Raw genomic sequence first — 13,602 nt, 5'->3', positions numbered from 1 at the left:
AGAGAGAGAGAGATTTGTATGATAAAATTGTGTAGAAAATTAAAAAGTTTTAATGTTTATCAAAAGTGTTATACGACTTTTTGTCTCAAAAATTTCTTTTTTAATAGAGAATTAATTTTACGAATTTGGAACTATAATCGTTAAAAATAAAATTCTAATTAGAAGAAGTTTAATTAAAAACGTATTAAATTATATATGCAGAAGTAGAAATAGTATTACATCTTGTAACATTTCAAAACTATTCTCATACTCTAATTAGCTTAGAAAAATATAAAAATACTGCACTGTTAATTTTTTGTATTATTATTTCATTCTTTAATGTAATATTTTAGCTTATTGCGAATTTTTAACCAGTTTTAGATTTCTTTTTTTCTGTATGCATGTGCGATGGCAATTTATATGTTTTTATTCAAAATTAATTATATATTGATGAGATCGACACGTATAATCTTCCATTAAATGTTATAAAACTTTTAAAAAAATTTAAATTGCAAAAATTATCTTTTTAAAATATTCGCAATACTTCTTTTACGAAATAAATCTCTTACTTTTTGTGATATAACATGCAAAGAAGAGAGGTGTATTAAAAGCGCTGCAAACAAAGGCACAGGAGCACTCCGAGGTCGCAGAAACTCGGCGTCAGCAATTAAGACTTATATTGGTCGGTGATCGATAACGAGGGGTAATCGCCAAGGATAAGAATTTAGTGTTACGCAGAATTTAAGCAGATTTTACTCTTTGCGCAAGTATAATTGTCAGTCGACGCGTAAATTAATCGCAGAAACCACTTGAGCCGAGTATACAAAATGCTGCTAATCTGATTTTAATCCTTTACACTGGATCGTGATAAAAGTAGTCCGACGCCGTTATCAAATCACTAATTTACATTAACTTATCGTGGCGATATGAATTATTTGATTTCGCTTACAACTGTGTATAGAAGAGCTTCAATAACTGCGCCAACAGCGCGCGATAAATAAACTCCATTTCCGACTTTCGGACAACAAAACGTATCTACCGATAAGCGGATAATCTCTATTTAACCAAGTTGTGAATGGATTTTATTCATTGCAATGATAATTGCTCATTTGTCACGAGACAATAATAAAATATGGAAATAATAACCAATGGAGTTTCTCCAAAATTGCAAAGTCTTCCGATTGCCGATTCGCTGAATAATTAAATCGATATATGTTACAGACGACGGATCGGTGAATAATCGAATTAATACATGTGGCAGATGGTCATTGACGAACGGACAATTAATATTGTGTAACGTGTAATGCGTCCATTCTGTCGCGCGTTATCACGAGCCCTATCGTAACCGAGCTCATCGTATCGCCAGCACGAAGGACAATATTTCTCCTCCCCGCAAAGCCGTCTGAGGTCAAACTTCCTCCGGCAAATCAACGGTGGCAATTAGCGCGGCATTTAGCAATTCATCGATATTCACGATAGCCGTCGTTAATTCGTCATTCGATACAGAGTCGCGATCGCGTGAAATATAAACGTTGAGCTATCGCCGCGCCCAAGTAACGAACAAGGGGAGAAAAATCGCGCCTACGTTCGCGCTCATTAATCATTCCTGTCCGTTCACACCTTCGCGTGAGATTCTATCTTTTTTTTATCGTACTTTTCGGTTAGAAAACAGCCCCCACTTGTTTTTCAACGTAAAGACCGCACGAGCTACTCCCTCGAGTTTGTTTTGACCGACGCAATAAAGCCGCGAGCCACTTTACGAAAACGGGGAAAATAAATTCGGGCGAGGAGAGAGAGTGAATCTTTCCCGACACCAATCCGAGATATTCTTCACTTCGCAAAGCGAACGTAGAAAGTTTTTCGTGAAGTTCATGATTAAACTTTAGGTACTCCTTGAATTTATCATCAGCCGACGCGACTGGCGCAAACCTTACAAAGGACACGTAATATATCTTCAATCCACCAGCCTCCTCCGATAAGAAAATCAGTTTTGTTTCGTAAAACTTACATCGAACAGTTCTTAATATCGCAGTAATTTTTGACTTTGAATAAAATATTTCATAACGCAAGTTATTTAATTAGTCCGTTACGCTTTAATATTTTTGCCGCGTCTCTCGTCGCGTGTGATGATTTTTACTCGCATTCCGTCGGAGATTAAATTACGACGGGCTATATAACTATGAGGAGAATAACAGAGTACAACGAAAGAAATTTAGGACGGATGTCATCGCTGTACTCTATGGTAGTAATTACGCCCGTCTCGAATTGCTTCCCAGCTGGCGCAATAAACTTGGGCTCGTGTTTTGCAAGGGAATAGAAGCGGCAGATAAATCCGCACTCTCTGATTTGCGACGTTAATTTTTCCAAATCGATAAAATCACGGAATCTACGTTGTGATTATCAAATTAAAGTAGAATAAGTAGAGTTAAACAGTAATGCAGAGTCGGTGCTGAATGTTGAATCGAGACACTTTTCGTTTTGTAAGCACTATGGATTTGTGTACATACAAGCATAGAAATCAAACGTACATACAACGATGAAGCTGCTATATAAAATAGAACACTTTTGTTTCGATTAATTATCGTTTCTTCGACTTATAAAAACAAGTAGTAGTTTGATAGATTGCTTAACCACTCTGGCGTTTACATTATGTAATGCATTTAAAAGGTAACGTATATTATTTCTTTAAGGATGAAAGAAACTAAATGACGTTGGAAATATGGCGTTCTGCAATGTTCTCGACAAATAATAAAAAACTTGTGTCTGACTGTTTTTTAGCAGCAGTTATTTCTAATGTTGCTAAAAAAACGACAGGTATTCGCAAAACGTTTTCATCGCGGTCCCGCGACGGGAGTTATCATCGTCTATAAGTAGCCTGCAGTCACCGTAATAAGACCGCGTTTGAGATTTCAAGGAGATAAATTCAGGAAGCGTAGGAGCAAAGTAATTTTTATTAGAATGCGCAAACCATAGAAACGATATTGACTATATTCCGCTCAGTTCTCTTGGCTATCTTAAAGTAGAACTCAACCTTACGATAATATTTAATTTTCATCTTATTTAATATTTAAAGAAAGCAAGAAAAAAGGAAGAGAGAACACGGCTATAAAAATAACTTATTCAGCAAAAAAATCTAAATAATAAATTCTCATAAATGCAAATTTTATCATATTATTTAGGCTGTCGAATTTGAGAATTACAATATACACGAAAACCCGGTAAATATTATAAAAGATAAATCTAAAGTTGTGAAATCTGTGCGAAAATTGCAATTTATCGTATTATATCGTGTTAATACTGTTAATAAAATCTTCCTCGGATTAAATAACAAGTTCAATTATGTTTCCTCGCGAGAATATAACCGAAGGTTGAGGTCGCACGTAGAAAATCTCCAGGGAGGAACAAACGATTGAAGCAAGTAGTAAATAGACGATATGGTCAGACATATCGCGCGAGTTTATCCACTGCTTTTACCTATTTAACTGCCAAACTGCCGCCGCATCTCTCGATCTTCTTCCGACTATTTCATCCGGCCAGCAATCTGTGGAATCACTCAAACCGATCGCACGACTCGATAACACTTGCGTCACTCTAAAATCTACCAAACTACTCGCGTAAACCGTCCATCGGCGGCGCGGATCTACGGTCGATATCGCGATCGTCCGTCTTGATATTTTCGCCCCTTTCGCTTCGGCCGCTCCTCGCGAAATTCTCTCCCAGCGCGGATTCTCGGTCGCCGATCTCTCGCGATTTAGAGATCTTTCGCCGAGATTTCGGTGCACGTTCGTGGGCCACGAAAAACGTTTTGACGAATTTGAAAAATCAAGCGCTTGCTCGTGTCCGGTGCGGCACCTCGACGTTCGCGACGAAAAGCAGAAAAGATAGCGAAAGAGAGCGAAAGAGAGACAGGGAGGAAGAAAGAGAGAGAGAAGGAGAGCCGGCGAAGCCCCGAGGGACGATCGAGAGGAGCGAGAGAGAATCGTCCCGGACGCGTCGCGAGTGACGAGCGCACTGAGGATCCGGGCGTCCCGTGCGATTGCAGCCGCATGCGCGATGCAGGACGCAGACACGTCGCCGGCTCTCCCGATTGTGTCCTGCTTTCTGTCCCGCCAGCGCGCGGATCCCTGACATTCGCAGATCGTCAGGGATCGCAGAACGGGCACGAGAAACCCGTGGATGTACAGTACGTGCTCGGTGAGTCTTATGTTCGACGCGAAACGGATGAATAAATCGAGACGAGATACGCGACATGCGACGGGAGAAGGGACCGTACGTAAGCTGGAACTGCATTTGAGGGCTTGAAAACGACGCGTTTAAGGGCTTTAACTCTTATGTCAAATAGATATAGACTGTCGATAATATTGAGAGTTTCCTTAAGGAATTTGTTCAGCTTTTTATGCATTAAATATTTTATATATTTAATAAATTTATATGTATATCGAAAAATAAATTACAGAATGTAGAGCAAGTTCGTGCAAAATATCTCCAATGAAAAAATATTAATTTATTTAAAAAAAATCAATCAAAGCTTTCGTTTAAGTCATTATAGTGATCTTCTTAAACAAAATAATTTGTATTTAAAAACACATACACACAAACTTGTCAACTATGATTTTTTGTTTAATAATTGAAAATTCCAAAAAAGTACTTTTCTTTAATGGATATTTTGGGTTTCCGCGTTTGCCTCCAGATTCGCTACCGTACTTTTCGTCATCGCACACACATACACATATATATTCACACCAAGATATTGGTAATATTATTTTCATATTCCCCAGCTGTGCCTCGCCGATAAAAGGACCGAGTTTGCGGCTCGTCCGAAGACTGCCGTTGAGGAAATTTCTCCAGCGTACCATGAAGAAGATCCGAACTCGGGTCAGCCGAACTGTTTGCGAACCGTTCCGAAGCGATAAGGGTCGTTGGTACGAGAAATTATTCCGGGCGGATAGTATCCTTTGACTTGCACATATCGTCGTCGATATTCTATCTTTCATCATGTTCCCGGAGAAACATGATGAAAGACATTTGGACGTGGATTATTACATTCGTGTATTACGCAGTTACGTATGTATAATCAATTTAAGGAGACGAAATTTATCAAAGAATTTATATTTAAAATACTCTACAGTAAAGATAAAAATTTTCACTACAAGACGTAAAACGCAATAGCTATATAAAATCGTACTGAAGTTGATTAATCAATGTAGCAGATATCTAAATTTAACGTACGTTTATTAATACTAACTTCGTCATTTAGCTTTCGTATTTTAAGCCGATGCATCTCTTTTTTTCCATCAAAATAATTGAATTTCACCGAATACGTTTTGCGTAATTTAGGATTAAACTGTTATCCGAACATACGATTAATGTGCTGGTATTTGTGAGGAGTGATTATTAATTATAGAACATAAAATGCGGAATAAATCTAATGCCGCGAGAAACGTCCGAGCGAGATTTAAATTGAAGTGCCGGAAAACGAGGGGGGAAAAAAGCTTCTCGTTCGTTCGCGTTCAAAACGAAAATAATGAATGCGTTATTCGCGCGTTTGTATTTTTCAATTTTCAGATTTAATTCGGAGATTCTTGAACAGCGAGATATTCAAATCCCCTGATTTTGCGCCGTATCTTAATCCCTATATATTTGAGCGCACGAGCATTCACGTTGTAAATGCCCGTGCAATATACGCAATAAAGTAAATAAAACATTCGTAACTTTTCTATATGTTCACGCCTCGATAAAAGATAGGGGTGGGATGCCTGTGAATTTTTATTTGGTTGCGTTTAACGAAATCCTAGAGTACCGTATCCGCCCACACCTATACGTATCCTCCCATAAATCGCACGCTGTACGTTTCCGCACGTATCAATGTGTCAAAGGGTGACGTTAACCGTGCATCGCGGTATCGCCCACGAAGTGTCACATTCATTTAATTGCTGGAGTGCATCCACCGGTAATTACCAACAATTACCATTTGCATTACGTAAACGTGCGTTTAACCCAGCGTCGCAAGATATACATTGTGAAAACGACGTTGTGTAAAATATACAAATTATGCATGCATGCGCATGGGGCATATCTTGCAATATAAATATATGAACTAATTTGCAATCATCTTTGTTCTACATAATAACTGTTTTTTTTCTTTTACTCTTATTCATTTTTATATTTATTACAAAATCACAAATAAGCAATGAGAAATGAATAATAAAATTCTCATGCATTTCTTACATTTATCTACATACGTATAAAAATACATCTTTTAATTTATCCCGTTCAATATATTAATTAAAATTAACTAAATCATGTGTAACTCTACCGTTTTGCAAATAAAATTTAAAATTTCCAATTTATTACATTCGAACCTGATCAAAATTCGAGTCCTGTCTCTATTATACGCTCGCGTCGTTTAGTACGTTAGGGGTGTTTCTCTTAAGCAATATTCGTATTCGCGTATTAGGAACGTCGGAGTTTACAGATTGGTGCTCACACGCGAATCGCTACACCGGAGATGGGCGACATATTCAGGAACTAACAAACAAAACTTCATGTGACCGCGGCACCGAATGGTACTGCAATATATTGCGATTCGCCCGGTCAAAGTTCACGTAAGGAAAGGTCGCGTGGTATGCACCCCATGCTGATGTACCGGAAACAGGATCCATCATGAATATATCTCTAGGGAAATGTCGATTGAGTTTCCTGAGTCAAGACCGTGAGAGGACAGTTATTTTGTATCTAAAGATATATGGATAATATCAGGCAAAATATCAATCTGGGAGAATAATTTCATTCGATTCTATTTTCTAGGATCTCTCTCTCTCTCTCTCTCTCTCTCTCTCTCTCTCTCTCTTCTGACATATACACAGAAAGAAACAATATTCTTGATTTGAAAATATCTTTATTTAATTTCAACGTGCAGATCTTGAAATGAAATTGTATTGCGTTATACGCAGAAAACTTGCTTGAATTAAGTTTATTATCATTTTATATAATTTAATTATATAAATTATTTCAACAAAAAGTTGAAATAAAAGGTTGAATGTCTTATAAGAAGATTATAAATTGTTGCGTACATACGAAACAATAAATAATCAATTTGAGTGTATAAGTTTTGACTTGACACTTCTATTTTGTCTGTGTGTAAAAAGAGAATTATATCTATAATTTCTTCGAAAATCGTAACATTAAAATTTCGAGTTAACATTTTTTATCGATATTATTTTTGTGTATGTGTAAATTCCCCCCTTCTCTCTCCTTTCTTCTTCAGTATAAAATATGAAAAATTCGATACAATTTCCTCAAAAGCCACATTTTGTACTAAGCCCTTCTTGGGCTCAAATCCAGATTTTCGATTATAACTTCAAGCTTGTCGAGAAACTAGACCGAAGCTTCCGTCTATGCTCAAGTGAAACAAGCATGCATCTCCAAGGTGTCTGAACAAATTCTAGCGGACGTATTGCGCGATGGCAATGAGTGTAGAGTTTACGGGCCTTAGGTATCGGCTTGGGTCGAGTGTCAATTAGAACTTCAAGAGGTGCTGGCACGAAGTACAGTTAGAGCAAACGTCGAGCACAAAGTGCTTAACTTGCGCGGTATTCTGTTAATATTTATGTTGCGCACTTGTGTGTAGGTTGTGGTGAATAAAGTTGATAAAGCGGCCAGGTTGGCGGGAGGAAAAGAGAGAAAGAGAGAGAGAGAGAGAGAGAGAGAGAGAGAGAGAGAGAGAGAGAGAAGCAAAAGAAACACGCGAGAAATTTTAGGGAAAAATGGTCCAGAGAGTTAAGAGAAAGGATAAAAAGATTGATGCGCTCGGATACGTTTATCAAAAAACATCGCGAACAAAAAACATCGCGACGCTAAGTCACCGAGCGTCCGCGTCGCAGCAATATTATTATTACGTGTACCAACGAATATTTCATGCTTACACGCGAATTTATCCTTGACCAGGCTCTCATATGCTGTAATTATGAGCGGCTACAATTAAACGCGTTGCGCAAAATAATGTTGCTACGATTTATCTTTTCATTTTGCGTTGTATATTAAATGAGACCGAATACTTTTAATTAAACATATTGAAAAAAAATACAAATTGAAAGTCAGTAAATATATCCTAGTTTTCCTTTTTTATGAATAGATCATTTTTCCTGAGAAATTTAATCCACTCAAGTTAGTTAATTATATTTTCGCGTTAATCGATGTACTTTTCGTTAAAAAATGTAATTGTTTATATTATGATGTAGTTATTTAATTTACGTAATAATTAATTATTGCGTGTATCAATAAAAATGTATTTGAAGATTGCGTACTGCGGTTCTCGCGATTATATTTTCATCATTTTCCACGTGCCACGCGCATTGGAGCCTGGCACACGACAAAAGCGAACGACAAGCACCGCAGTTATGTGCCTAATTCCGTTAATTACGTGACTCGGCCGTAACAATTACATCAGCCGACTAGTATTTCTGCTGCGACGAAATTGCGGGCGGTTTTCGAAAAGTTCCTATCGTCAAACGGATAGCTAATGAATAAATGTTGGATCACATATATCATTAATAATACTAATTACGCTGATTTGTGAAGAGAGATATATACTGATAGAGATGTTTACATGGATAAATTAAAAAAATAATTTTATATGTTTACCTATTCTATCTAACAATAAGCTACCAATGAAAAATACCACAAGTTATATCTTTTCCATATTTCGTAAACAAAAAAAATCGTTAAAAATATTTTTATGTAAAACCTAACTATTTTAGTATAGTGTCTCGTTATATGACTCCATAATAAAAACTTTTATATCAAATAATTCTGTATGAAAGCGCGGTACACACGTGAAAATTCTATTTTTACTATCTCGTACCACGCAATTCAGTTAAAATCTCTTTATTCATGCAGCTTCCGGTTTTATACCATTGCAATTTTGTACGAACGTTATTTTACTCAAACGCACATTTTTTTTAAAAGCCGTATACAACGCTAGAAACAGACGACTGGGTGAAAATGGTCGATTGAAGTTTCTACTTTAATTTCTATTGATTTTTCCGGAGCAAATTACGGAAGGCGTTGCAGAAGGAAAGCTTATACTTCGGCACGATTGAATGATTTTCCGATCCTCGGGAAGGAAAGGCTAGGAATAAACGACAAAATTACTGGGAGTCGAAATGCCATGGTTCAACGACGAGATCCGCCACCACGATCAGTATTTCCCCCAGGCGATAATAGCAACGGCTCCGTTCTGTCTGGCAGCGAGAATCCAACCAAAAATCGCGTTCATTTGTGTCCGCACAGCATCACTCGGGATCGCTAGATTGTTCGCGTTTGTTACATGAGCGTCGTAACTACGGTCGATTGGGATCTCGAGGAAAGAAGAAGCTATATACGCGTCGCATTGCGAACCGGCAGACTATCGAAATAGAACTTTACGAAATTCGTTCTAGTTCCCCACGAAAATTCCCGTACAGCGTATTTTATTGGGCGTCTAGCAAAGAAAAGTTGATCACAAAGACATTGTCCGAAGAATTTAAAAATTCGAAAACCGATTTCTGCGTTATCATCAATCTCACAGACGACTCTTTGGAAAATTTTTAGTATAAAAAATACAGAGAGATAACGAAATCACCTTACATTTTATGAATTTGCAGAGTTTTTGACATTAAAATGTATCATAAATAAACTTAAAGTTTCTATATAGAACTTAACTTGAGATTTTGTTATGATTTAAAGTTCATGATCTAAAGTTTAAAATCAACTAAAAAATAAGATTTTATGATTATTATTTTATTATTACTTTTTTAACACTCTATGTGTGCGTACGTGTGTATGTGCATATATATATACATATATATATGTATATATAAAGCGTTAACAAAAATGGAGATGACGACAACATATGGAACGTTTTTAGTTCGGCTAACTGTCAACATTATATTTTCCTAAAAATACTACACTTCCTCTCTCTCTCTCTCTCTCTCTCTCTCTCTCTTTCTCTTTCTCTCTTTTTACTCTTTCTTGGTCTGCGTTTTATTTACTTCAAATAAAAAATCAGACGTACGTAACTTCGATTGTTTGTACTTGTTACATATACGGGGAATAATATTATTTTTTATATTTTCTCACATGTGATGAAAAATTGGAACGAGAGCGGACTTTGCAATAGCCAAAACGAAAGTTGTCAAAAATAATCGCAAAAAGAAAAAATGAATGAGACGGAATATATAAGTTTGATGATGAATGAACAAAACACAGACTTTATTTTTGCTCTACATTCCGCCAACGTTTCCAATAAGATACGAGTGATTAGTTATCTCCCCTCGTATCCCTCTCTCAGTTTACGTTGCGCTCTTAATCAATTCCCTCCTGATTCTCATTGTTACAGAAATTTCCAAAATCCGAGAGAGTTCCAAATCCGAACTTTCAATCCCGGACACGCAGGCAAATGCGCTAGCGTTGTTCGTGCGCACGCTATGCCACACGGTACACGACATTACATTATTCGCGTGCATTACACGGAGTATGTAAAGCTCAAACGTGCCTCTTCGACCGTCGCTAAGTCCGCGATTCTGCAAATCGAACCGGGACGATTGCATGCTGTGTCGAAAATGACACCGCCGCGAATCGCTGCAGCGGTTACCGCGTGGCACATAACATTCATATCTACAGAACTCTTGTGGCATACATAGCATGCGGAACACTCCGCAGTCGCATTACAGGATAAGGTTAAAAGAGTAAGAATTTCGAGCGTCCTCTTTTCCCTACGCAACAAGCAGTAACTCCTTTCATCTCCATTTTCTTCGTTGTAATATTGGTGGCTGCGGGCGGCTCTGTCGTGGCCTCTCCCTCTTGTGTTACCTCTTATAAGGGGAAGGTTTACAAGTGCAAATCGTGGGTTGTTATTTTATGCAAAGTACCTAGTATGTATCCCGATATTAGTCCGTCTATCGTTAAACGGATATTATCTCAAACATATTACTGGGGTATCCCAGATGAATAGAATTAATTTTATTTGTAAATTTTGTTTGGAAGATTATAATATTAAATCAAATTACAAGAGCGTCGGTCAAAACTGGATCTTATTGCTTATAATATTATTTTTGAGTGAATTTTATGTACAATTGTTAACCTTGGCAAACCACGCGCCGGACTTTCAGACATAACGCAGTCTTAACCAAAACTAGAACCGCACAATCACATAATTAAATTGATCAATTTAATTACACTATAACATACACAAGGAAAGTAGAAATAAACGAATATGAGAAATATACGGGATATATATGTATGTACATATAGGATAGGATACGTAGAGTATAAAGGAAATGTTGCGAAAAATTCAATTCAATTCAATTATGTGATTGTGCCGTTCTAGTTTTGGTTAAGACTGCGTTATGTCCGAAAGTAACGGCGCGTGGTTTGCCAAGGCGAAAAATTGTACGTAAAATTTACAAAAAAATATATTATAGGCAATCGAGATCCAGTCTTGACCAATTATGACGTTTTTCTTGTAATTTAATTGTGTGTCATGTACGGTCGTATTTTTATTTATTAATTATAATATTAAAGTTTTTAAATGGATTTTTCTTTAATACAAGTGTCAAAAGCCTGTAATTCCTAACTATTTCGAGCTAATTCTTGAACTAATAATTAAAAGGACAAGAATTTTGTCAAATTATCTAACTATAAAAATAGTTAAATGGAATCTTATTCTATATTTTTGACTTTATAATTCTAAATTATTTAAAATCTCTATAATCATAATCTATTTAATTGATAAATTAAAAAAATTTTAAATGTGTATGTGTGTTAAACAATAAATTCGAATCTTATATCAGTGATCATATAACTTGCCAGAAAGAGAACAAGGCATCTGGAAAATGTAGATACCAATTTAGTTCGCAAGATTGATAATGAAAGATAAAAGTTTTCAAAGTAGGTTGCGATGAATAAAAAAGAACAAATGAAAAAATGTGTAAGAAATAAAAAACAAAACAACAAATGAAATGAAAAAGAGACGGAATATTTGTGAGCAAACCTATAAATTCGTGCTTTTGAAGTTGTAAAAAATCATTCTGTTGTATTATAATTTCTTTTCTTATTGTTAGTATTTATCCAAAAGTATTTATTCATAAGATAAATCGAGGGAAGATATCACTTTGTTAATATTTTGTTTATTATCCGATAGATAGTAATGTTTTCTAGTCGTTAATGTGAGATTCATACAACGAGTACATGCATGCAAGCTACTCCAGTTTTGATTAAATTCGAAGAATCAGGGAAAATCTGTTCCGGGAAAACCAAGTAATGTGAATAGACTATAATATTCTTCTTTGTTAAGAACTTACATAATTTCGTTTCATTAAAAGTGAATTTATTTAACATATTTTGAAACCACGTGAAATGGCTGTTCTCTTGACCTGAATAGCCATTTGCCATTTCTTCTATGACATTAGTTTGTAAAAAGTCAGAAGTGGTATCTTCTCTTCATTTTTTATGCCACTTCAGGAAAAACATCATTAGCGTGACAGATCATTTTATTTACACTAATACTGATGTACAATTTTTGTATTCTTATATTAGATTTTAGTTCTTTAAAATATCGTGAACGCTACAACATAAATGTATAAGTATATCTAAAGCAAAATTTATTAATTTTGCCAATTGCTGTCGAAGATAATAAACAATTTCTTCTTATTAATTTTGCTTTATTGTATTATTAATTTTTCTGAAATTGTGTTTATCAATTATTAATTGTTAAATAGTTTATTGTTAAAGATAAATTAATGTTTTTGTATGCGTATTACACTTTATTTATTAATGTGTTGCATGTTTCTCACCTACTCGCGTCTTCTCCCATTACACGTGTGAGGTGGCATCTTACTCAGATATAGAGATAAAATGCCAGTTTTGCAAGGATAAACATATAATCAAATACAACATTTATGTTGCAAACATTCCGAAGCGGTTGTATTGGTTTCATATTTCTATGATATTTCTGAACTATGGCATCTTCTTTCGGCTTGTATAAACGAATCTATAAACAAATTCAGTTTATATAGATTTAATATCAGGTTTCCACAGCCTCTGCAAAATATTATAATACTAAGCGTTTCAGTAACAAATTTTGTTATTCGATCATTAAAGATACTCGTCGGTGCTCACAATCCAAGGAAGTCGTATATCTATCTACAATCCCTGGCACTTCCTTGACGACAAACTGCCAATTTGGAACACGGCCATTAAACCGGTGGGAACAGCACAGACGCGGTTCAACAAAAAGTGAAAAAAACAGGAAGGCACTGCGGTTAATCGTGTCTCATGCTCGAGCGACCTGCTCGACTGATTAATTGATATTGGAGTGAACACTCGTTCGAGAGATACCTTACGTGAACGAGCGAGAGCTCAGAAACTCGCGTGAATTCTTTTCGCAAAGTCGGCCATTCGGATGACCTGTACTCGAAAAAGACAGACCTTCTCCATGTCGATTCTTTCTTACTTTGAGACGATTGTAACGACGTGGTAACTTGGAACTTTATGTGAGAAAAATTGAAGCGATCAGAGAATGGAAAAGGAGAGAGAAAGAGAGAGAGAGAGAGAGAGAGAGAGAGAGAGAGAGAGAGAGAGAGA

At 36.2% G+C, this 13,602-nt stretch overlaps 1 protein-coding gene across 3 annotated transcripts in view; it reads right to left on the bottom strand.

Moving 5' to 3' along the window:
- LOC112465659 (octopamine receptor Oamb) overlaps positions 1 to 13,602 on the bottom strand; it is a 125,299-nt gene that overhangs the window by 43,160 nt on the left and 68,537 nt on the right. Inside the window, exon 1 of one of the 3 annotated variants that reach the window (XM_025033310.1) lies at positions 3,454 to 3,965. The exons of 1 other annotated variant lie outside the window; for it this stretch is intronic. The gene's annotated coding sequence lies outside the window, so the exon portion shown is untranslated. Of the gene's footprint in view, positions 1 to 3,453; positions 3,966 to 13,602 lie in introns of those variants that run through there. One more of the 3 variants, XM_025033308.1, reaches the window with a different exon arrangement.

Source organism: Temnothorax curvispinosus, unplaced genomic scaffold, assembly GCF_003070985.1.
Source record: "Temnothorax curvispinosus isolate PA1 unplaced genomic scaffold, ASM307098v1 QBEX01015410.1, whole genome shotgun sequence".
Lineage (NCBI taxonomy): Eukaryota > Metazoa > Arthropoda > Insecta > Hymenoptera > Formicidae > Temnothorax > Temnothorax curvispinosus.
Note: the sequence above shows the minus strand (reverse complement) of the source record. Positions and strands in the feature narration are given on the sequence as shown.